Source organism: Anomalospiza imberbis, unplaced genomic scaffold (genome assembly GCF_031753505.1).
Source record: "Anomalospiza imberbis isolate Cuckoo-Finch-1a 21T00152 unplaced genomic scaffold, ASM3175350v1 scaffold_361, whole genome shotgun sequence".
Taxonomy (NCBI): domain Eukaryota; kingdom Metazoa; phylum Chordata; class Aves; order Passeriformes; family Viduidae; genus Anomalospiza; species Anomalospiza imberbis.
Window position 1 is genome coordinate 48,865 of NW_027099978.1, and position 8,546 is coordinate 57,410.

Genomic DNA, 8,546 nt, shown 5'->3' on the forward strand with positions numbered 1-8,546 from the left:
AGTGAGGACTGTGGTCTCTTTGTCACTGGGACTGTCTGTGTTTCAAGCTCTCGTGGGTGCCATTTGCACTGTGGGTGCTGAGACTTTATTAGAATACTTAAATACTTTACACAGTTCCGTTTTGAAAACCTGGAAGGATCCCTGTTCTTTATAGAGCAGGCTTCAAATTGCCAAGCGAGAGTCTGCCTTTCGGGCCGTCTTTTAATGTCCCTGATAGAAGGACAATTGGTGCTCAAGGGACACTTGCACAAGGGCCAGAATTGTCTCAGTGTTCCCTTTGCTTCCCAGATCCCGTGTGATCAACTTGTCCAGGAGGGCTGCCCTGTGTGCCAGGAAGAGACAGAGGGAGAGCCTGTGACCATTGGGCAGGTAGAATTCCTCAGTCTCTAGTTATATCTCTAGATGTGTATAGTTCTATTTATTGATATATGTAGTTGTATTTATAGGTTTATGTAGTTATATTTATAGATCTACATAGACAGAGATTTGTCTAGTTAATTTATTTTTTGTTTTTGGTGTATATATTTATATTTTTTGATGTGCAGTTATAGTTGTAGATGTCCATAGTTGCATTTATACATGTGTATAGTTACATTTACATATATATGGTTATACTTGTGGATAAGCATATTTATATTGATATATGGGGGTTTAGTTACATAGATTGATATCTGTATAGGTGTAGGCCTCTTTTTAACCTCTTCCCCTGCTCTGCTTCCTCCCTCACCTCTTGCTTTTCCCCCGTGCCCCCTGTGTCCCCTCTCCCTGTGCTGGGTCCGAGCTGGCGGCCGGGCCGGGCGGAGCAGCAGTTCCAGCCCCGGGTGTCCCTGGAGCGGTGGGAGCTGCCGGTGGCCCCAGGCACTGTCCCCTGAGGAGCTGCTGAAGGACGGTGAGACTGAGGGGGCGGTGACGCTGAAGGGACGGTGACCCTGAGGTGCTGCTGGGGCTGAGTGCTGTGGGGCAGCCGAGGGCGATGGTGGCACTGAGGTGACAGGGAAGCGGCACAGGCTGAGGGGTGGCGGGTCTAGGGGGACGGGATGGGTCAGAAGGGACTGAGGGGCTGAGAGGACTGTGAGGGGCTGAAGAAACTGAAGGGGGCTGGGGCTTTGCCGAGAGCATGGCGGGGCTGAGGGGATGGAGGGGGCCGGCAGGGAGCACAGAGGGCTCCGGGACTGCAGCTCTGCCAGGCCTTGGAACCAGTTGCAGAGCCTCCGCTTTTGCCACAGTTGCAGTGGAGACCTCGAGGACAGCCGGAGACTGACGGGAGCCAGCAGGGAGAAGCAGAAGGCCAGCAGCAAGAGCAGGGAACGGGGACCTGCTGCCGCCACGCTGGAGAGAGCCCGGGTGAGGCCACAGGGCCGGGGAGGCAGGGTGGGGCTGAGGGTGGCGTGGGCTGTGGCCGTGGGCACTGCCCGGCGGGGCAGCAGCGGGCCCTGCCCGTGCTGGGGCTGCTCAGCGCAGCTGCCCCGGCCGGCACAGGGGCTGTCCTTGGGCAAGGCAGCTGTGCCGGCAGGGCCCGGGAGCTGTGCCGGCTGTGCCGGGCTGCCGGGGCTGCGGGACCGTCCCGCCACGGCTGCGCTCACCACAGCCTGGCCTGCTCGGCTGCTTTTTCTTTCTAACCCTCCCGGGGAGGCTCTGAGATCTTCCCTTCCCTGATGGAAGTGCAGCTGCTGCCAAGGAAAACATCCCCATACTGACTCAGTGCTCCCTTTGCTTCCCAGCTGTGCCATCTGATGTCCCTGTCCAGGAGAGCTGCTCTGCACGGGAGGAAGAGACCGAGGGAGAGGCTTTGAAGATGGGGCAGCTGGGATCCCTCTGCTTGCTGTTCTGTTTAAAGTTATGTTGCAGTGATGTTTGTATTGATGCAGTTGGATGGGTATTTATCTTAGCACAGTGATATTTGTATATTTATAGACGGGTTTGGTTTATATATCTATTGATATATATATATGTATGTATGTCTGTTGTATGTAGCATGTGATGTTTATATTTACATCTGTAGACTGTTATACTTGTATGTGCATTTATATATATGTGCATGTACATATGTATTTAATTTTATTTTAAGATGTATGGTGGGCATTGTTGTATAAGTCTATTGATTGAATTCTTAGTGTAGGGCTATTTAGAGAGGGTATGCATATTTCTGTATTTCTGTATGGGCTCTACACTTGTAGAAATATGTAATAAATTAAGTTGTTAAACACGTAATTAACCTTTGTATATAGTGAGTTGCTGTGGAGGTTGGCAATAAATTAAGTTTTATTAACTGAAGTTGGTATTTGTATATTTTTACCTAGACTGGTTGTAATAATCTAATAAATTCCTGGTTTTAACCTAAATTGAGATTTGTATAGTTCTCTATTGTCAGTGTGGGTGTAGCAATTTGTAATAAATGACATTTTCCAATGGATGAAATGGATTCTCGTGTGTTTGTCGATCAGCAGTGCGGCTGTAGCAATCTGCAGGAAATGCCATTTGTCAACTGCAGTGGGTGTTTTGTGATTTGTGCCACCCAAAGCCAGGAGCAGATGTAAATGCAGGAGGAGTTTGGCCATGAAAATCTCCAGCCATGCCCAGCACATGCCCCACTTGCACTCAGGCTGGGCAAGGGAAGGGCAGGTTTGGGATGGCAGCAGAGCCACGCGTTGGCTCAGAACTCGCTGCAAAGGCCTGCTGAGGAGACTCCGGGACTCCCCTGGGAGTAGAACTCCGAGCAGGAGCCACCCTGGCAGCAGAAATCATTCACCATGAAAAAAAGAGAGCAAATGTGGCAAAGCAGATGTGGGGATGCTCTGTGAGTCTGATAAAATGCTCTCAGTCACCGCTGCCTAGGCAAGTCTCCTGCAAAAATATTTTGTTAAAAACTGAACACCTCCCATGAAAGATAGATTGCGCTTTCCCCTTCACTTACCTTGCTGTGTGAGTGGAGACACTCTGTCCTTCTCACTGAGAATTTGTGCCCCTCAGCAGCTGACATTAACTCAAAGATTATGTACTACCACTTGGCACCATAAAGGAAAAGAGCCCTGCCCTCGTGACAGTGTTTGCAAAGTCTTCCCTCCTCCTGTCCCCACATGTCCCAAACGGAACCATCCCCTTGCTGTCCAAACTGTGCCTGGGGTGACTGAGGGCTCCAGGAGCTCTGGAGGGTGCAAGAGCACTGCAGGTAGAAGCTCTTGCAAAGCTTCCTGAGCATCAGTAAACTCTGGCTTTGCCAGGCTTCCCCTGGAATGTTGTCCTACTCAAGAATGATCTTGGAGGACACTGTGCCTCCAGCTCACTCAAGTAAAGTTTGTTTTCTTCAAGGCTTGGATAGAGGAAAATGAAAATTGTGATTGCTAGAGTGAAATTTGGGTTTTGGTGCAGCTGAGTTTGCTCCATTCTTTATTGTGCAAAGTAGGGTAAAAGCTTTAAATTCCCAGCAGAAGCTGACTACCAGCCCACACAGACCTGAATGAGGCCCAGGTGTGCTTGCTGCACGCTGGTCCAAGGGAAAAGCTGGACCCAAGTCCCCTTTTATTGCAGATGGAGCCTGTCTGTACTGTTGTCTCCAGGGCTGTCTGTGGTAAGACACGGCAATCCAGCCAGGAACTGTGGCTATGAGAGTTCCAACAGCAACCTGCTTCTCCAGAGTGAGGGACGAGGCCAGCCCGAAAGCCTGAAAGGTGTTCTGGGTACTGGAGGAGGCCAGGCTGTCCTTGTGCAGGGATGGCCTTCAAGGGGGACCTCACACCTTGTGCTGCTGACAGAGGGCAGCTGGTGGCCTTCCACAAAATGCTTCTTTTGTCCAGCTCTTTGAAATGTTCCAGTCAGCAACAATTCCTGCTGCTCACACCAGCCCCTTTCCACACCAGGAGGATTTTTCTTTTGTGTAAGCAGCCTGACAGCTCAGTGGCAGGAGAATAAAATACTCAGCTGAGTGTTATCAACTCTCTGCCAGAAGCTGCATCCTCAGCCCCTTATCTCTTCAGTTGTCTCAGACATAGAGGAAGCGGCAGGAAATCACTGATCCTGGAAGGGAAAGCAGAAGGAGGAGTGTTGCCTTGATTTCTCAGGATTTTCTAAAGCCTTCTGAGTTTACATTCTTGTAGAGAATTTTCTCAGGCAACTTGCTGTAAGCAACCTATTGTTTTGCATTCCGTCATAGAGGCAGAGAAATTTGATAGACTGGTAGTTTGTCCAGTGTCGTTGGAGAGGTGGCACGTTCACCCTCCAATCCACTGGCACCTTTTGAAAACTAGAAATGATTGGAGTCAGAAGAAATAAATTAGTCTCTTCATTGTGACCAAAGCTGAGTGCAACGTTTTTCCTTGTGTCCTCGGGTGACAGAGGAGAGGCAGTGGCTGCTCCCTGGGGCCTTGGGAGCAGTGAGAGCCATCCAAAATAGGATCTCTGATGGGCTGTGGAGATAAGAGTGACCAGCCAGCAATGCTCTGTGTGAGACTGGAGCCATCTGTGAATGTGAGCATGGAAAGCTGACCTTGCAAAACAGAGAAAAAGGGGTCCTTGGCTTATTTGCCACAGCTTGGAGGGGCTCTGAGTCACCTGCTCCAGTGGAAGGCGTCCCTGCCCATGGCAGAGGGGGCTGGATCTAGAGGGTCTTTAAGGTCCCTTCCAACTCAAACCCCTCTGTGAGTCTGAATTACAAACCCACGATGACAAAGAGAACACAGCAAACCTGGGTCCCGCTGCATTATTGGAGGCTGCCGTAGTCACTTGTGTCACCTGGAGACTGGTTTGTATCCGGAGGAATTTTCATGGTCCCACAGTCTTTAGGTGTGACATTCCTGGTTTAGGGCCCCAAAAGATGCCAGAAGAGATTATTTACAAGCAGAGAATTGGTTAAGCTGCCTGTGAACCTAATGGGAGAAGTGTACTCATGTTATTGCAGTGTTTACCCTGTGCAGGTGATATTTAGTTTCCATTTGGAATCTGCAATGTTCTTGCACAATGCTTGTATATGCATAAATACTGGCTGTAAATCCTAATTCCATCTTCACGCAAGGATGTGTAATCCATCAGGAATATCTAACACGGAGCCATATTAGCTTTGGCCTTGATGGTACGGGTTGCTTAAAGTGTGTGATGAGTAATGGTAGCTCTAACAAATATCCTCTTGTTAATTTGTGCTGGGGAAGATGAAATAGGAAAACCTTATAAATATGATTGCCTGGCAAAAGATTTGGAAAATCCAGACATTGAGATGAGAACTAGATTTGAAATAACAAAACTTGACTGCTGAATAACTAGAAAACAATAGTATAGCCAGGTTGAAAGCAATCCCCCCTTCTGATTAAACAATGCCCTTTACCTGCAGATAGGTCCAAAGGTCAAATGGAATGCTCTGTCTCACCCCCAATGTCTGGTTCATCCCACACCTGTGACCCTCCCCTGAAGTATCAGGTATCTGGGACCCCATTGGCCCAAGTCCTGTTCCAGCCCACCTTGAAGCCCCCTGATAAGGTGTGCCCGAGGGACCGGACGCTCTCTTGGACCTTCCCCTGGGACCCTCACCTGGAACCCTCGCTCCCTCTCTCTCCCTCTCCCTCTCTCCCTGGGCCTGCCACGAGTTGCGCCTGGCAACTCCAAGCAGGGCTTTTCATCCCTTTTAATAAACCACATCTTCTAAGACCTGACTTCAGAGAGCTCTCATCCATCCAAACCGCCCTGGAGTCCCGCGCTCTCTACAAATTTGGGTCAGTCCTTTATCAACCCTGTTGCATAGAAATCACTGTGTTTTAATCCCTGTGTTAGCTTTCACCATCCCTTTTCTCTTCTGAAAAACGGCTCAGAATGCTTCTGTTTTCTTCTGTATTGCTCCATTATGTTGACATGTAAGTTTTGCTGTATTTGCCTACAGAAACCGTGCAGCATGGAGGGAGATGCTGTCTTGGAACCACATCCAAGTGACCACAATTGCTTGAAAAGGAGACTTACCATCACTGTCACGAGCATGTGCAGGAGGTGCTCTGGCTACTTGGCGTCCCATTCGACCCCAAAAAGATTCTATCCCAAGAAAGTATTTTTCAATCTAAAAAATGTTTTCATTTTAAGAAACAAGGAACTGCACAACACTGAAATGGTTGTAGTTGCAAGGAAAGGCTGTTACAAATATTGTTTTATAACATAAAGGAAGGAAAAATCTTTGGTTAAAAAAAAAAAAAAAAAAACAACAAAGAAAGATATATGAAATAGTAACATAAAAAAACCCAAAAAACAGCCATAAACCAAACATGCACCCATCCACCACCATCACTCCCCAAAACAAAAAGAATTCAACCAACCAAGCTACCAAACCCAAACTAAAACCAAATATATCCAAGGAAATAGGGACTAATAGAAAAAAAACAAAACAAAACATTACTGTAGTAATTTTAAGCCCTGTGCTAGCTTTCACCATCCCCTTTCTCTTCTGAAAAAAGTCTCAGAAAACGTTTCTCTTAGCACTAGTTTTCATGTTCCCTTATTAATGCTTTTTCTCTTCAAGCCAGGTCTCCTAAGCTCTCAGAGATAAGCATTATACCCTTGGTAGCTCAGCTACCTCAGGTGGCATAAAGAAGCAGGATGGCTCCTGTGACAGTGTTGGAAACAAAAAGTTTTAATAAAAGGCAAAATAAAAAAGCTCTTTACCGAGAAAACCCGAGCCAGGGCAAGAGGTTCTTGCTCCTACTAAAACACTTCACAAAAGCGATGAACTCTTTTGTTCTCTTCTTTTTCTAGGGAATTGCTTAGGTGGGACTTTTTGGCTCCTGTCCAATTAGCTATCCTTAAGTTTGAGGTGAAGTCCCCAAGGTCCTATGAGGTTTCTTTTAACCAAACTGAGGAGAGAACCTTCAGGGCTTTTTTCCTTTTTAAGGAGACAAAGGGTAACTTGTTTACTCCGTCAACAGGGGGCACATTCCTACGCCTGATGTTTATATTTAAGTGTTGTTTGCCCACAGAAGCCATGCAGCATGAAGGGAGACGCTGGCTGGGGACCCACATCCCAGTGACTGCAATTGCTTGAAAAGCAGACTTACCCTCAGGAGCAGGAACAGGAGCTGGAGTAGGAGGTGTACCACCAGTTTTGGGTTCAAAGTGAGCTTGCAAAGTTTCTGTTTGGAGAAAGTAACTTTTAAAAAGTAAGGAAATGCAGAATACTGGAATGGTTATGGTTGCAAGGAAAGGTTATTACAAAATGTTAATGGTTTCTAATAGAAAGAATGGGAAAAGACTTTGTTTAAAAAAAAAAAAGGCAAAGAAAGAAAAGAAAGAAAAGAACAAACCCCTTCCATTTCCCCCTGCCACGTGGCAGGTGATAGCCAGTTACCCCAAGGTCCTGGCCATGCTCCTCCTGGCTGCTGCAAAAATTACCCCTGTCCTGGCCGGATCCAGGACACAGGATCTGCCCTGCGGGTCCTGGCTCTTTCTCTGGGTGAGAGACCCCCATGGCATCTGCCCCGGCAAAAGGGACTTCAGGACAACCGATCACTTATTGACATTCCCCCCTCTGCCCTGCACATACTGAACTGGCAGGAAGGTGACCCACATGTCACTCTAGGCACACTCTAGGCAGCAAGAACAAAGAAAGTTTTTGAGGGGCCTGGGTCTCAAGGTCTTTTGTTCCAGAAGCACCACTTGTTACTTTCAGATTCTGCTCAGGGATAACCAGTGACCTCCTTTTTGCTCTACACCAGACAAAACCATGTGTGGCACATAGACTGTCACTTTTTTCCCCATTTATTTTCAAGTACATTCTCTCAGCAAGGACCATGGTGGCTCCTGCTCTGAGGTGCATTGGCCATCCCTCTAGTACATTGTTTAGATGTTTTTTGAGAAATAGGCTCAAAATGCCACAGGGTTACTTCCTTCATTCTTGGAGCTAAATATGGAGTTCCTGTGCAAGGAAAAGGCACTCCCGTATGAGCAGTGCAAAGGGGTCACTCAAATCTGGTAACTGCAGAGCAGGGGTTGTCATCAATAACCTTTAAAAGATACAGAAAGTCTGTTGGACATTCTGGAGTCCAGTGTAACACCTCCATGGATTCCTTTAATGGTTCAATACACAGGCTTTTCCAATAGTTCCTAACTGGGGATCCATAATCAAGACCATCCAGTCATTCCCGAAAAGGGACACAGGTGTGGGCTCTGGTGTTTGACAAATTGCTTCCTCCCTTTCTTTCCCCAAACTGCACTGTCCTTGTGAGTGGGACAGCCAGGAAATCAGACATGGGTAGGTATAGACATGGTCTTGAAAACAAATACAAGATGTCATTGAAAATGTGCTTTGGATGGTAATATTCAACACATTCTTAACTGCATGCTCTTATTCCCTCTCCCTGTAATGACTGGACAACACTTATTTTTGGTGCCAGCTGGCTTAAATCAGGAATAATCTTGGGTAGGGGGGGAAATGACAATAAAACCATCATAAACTGAGTATAAAATGTTTATCTGCATGTGTCAGTAACTCCAACGGCCAGCTGCAGTCAGCACAATTATCAGCCTTTAATTGTGCTCAGGGCCAGCGTGGGCCTTTCCACGTCAGCTCCTCCTGCACAGCA

The 8,546-nt window shown here is 47.4% G+C and overlaps 1 long non-coding RNA gene across 1 annotated transcript; it reads left to right on the forward strand.

Annotated features, from left to right (window-relative positions):
* Positions 1-723: 723 nt before the first annotated feature.
* Positions 724-1,840, forward strand: LOC137466647 (uncharacterized). The gene is made up of 3 exons (XR_010995256.1): positions 724-889; positions 1,227-1,344; positions 1,722-1,840. It is a non-coding gene; the product is annotated as an uncharacterized lncRNA (long non-coding RNA).
* Positions 1,841-8,546: the final 6,706 nt, after the last annotated feature.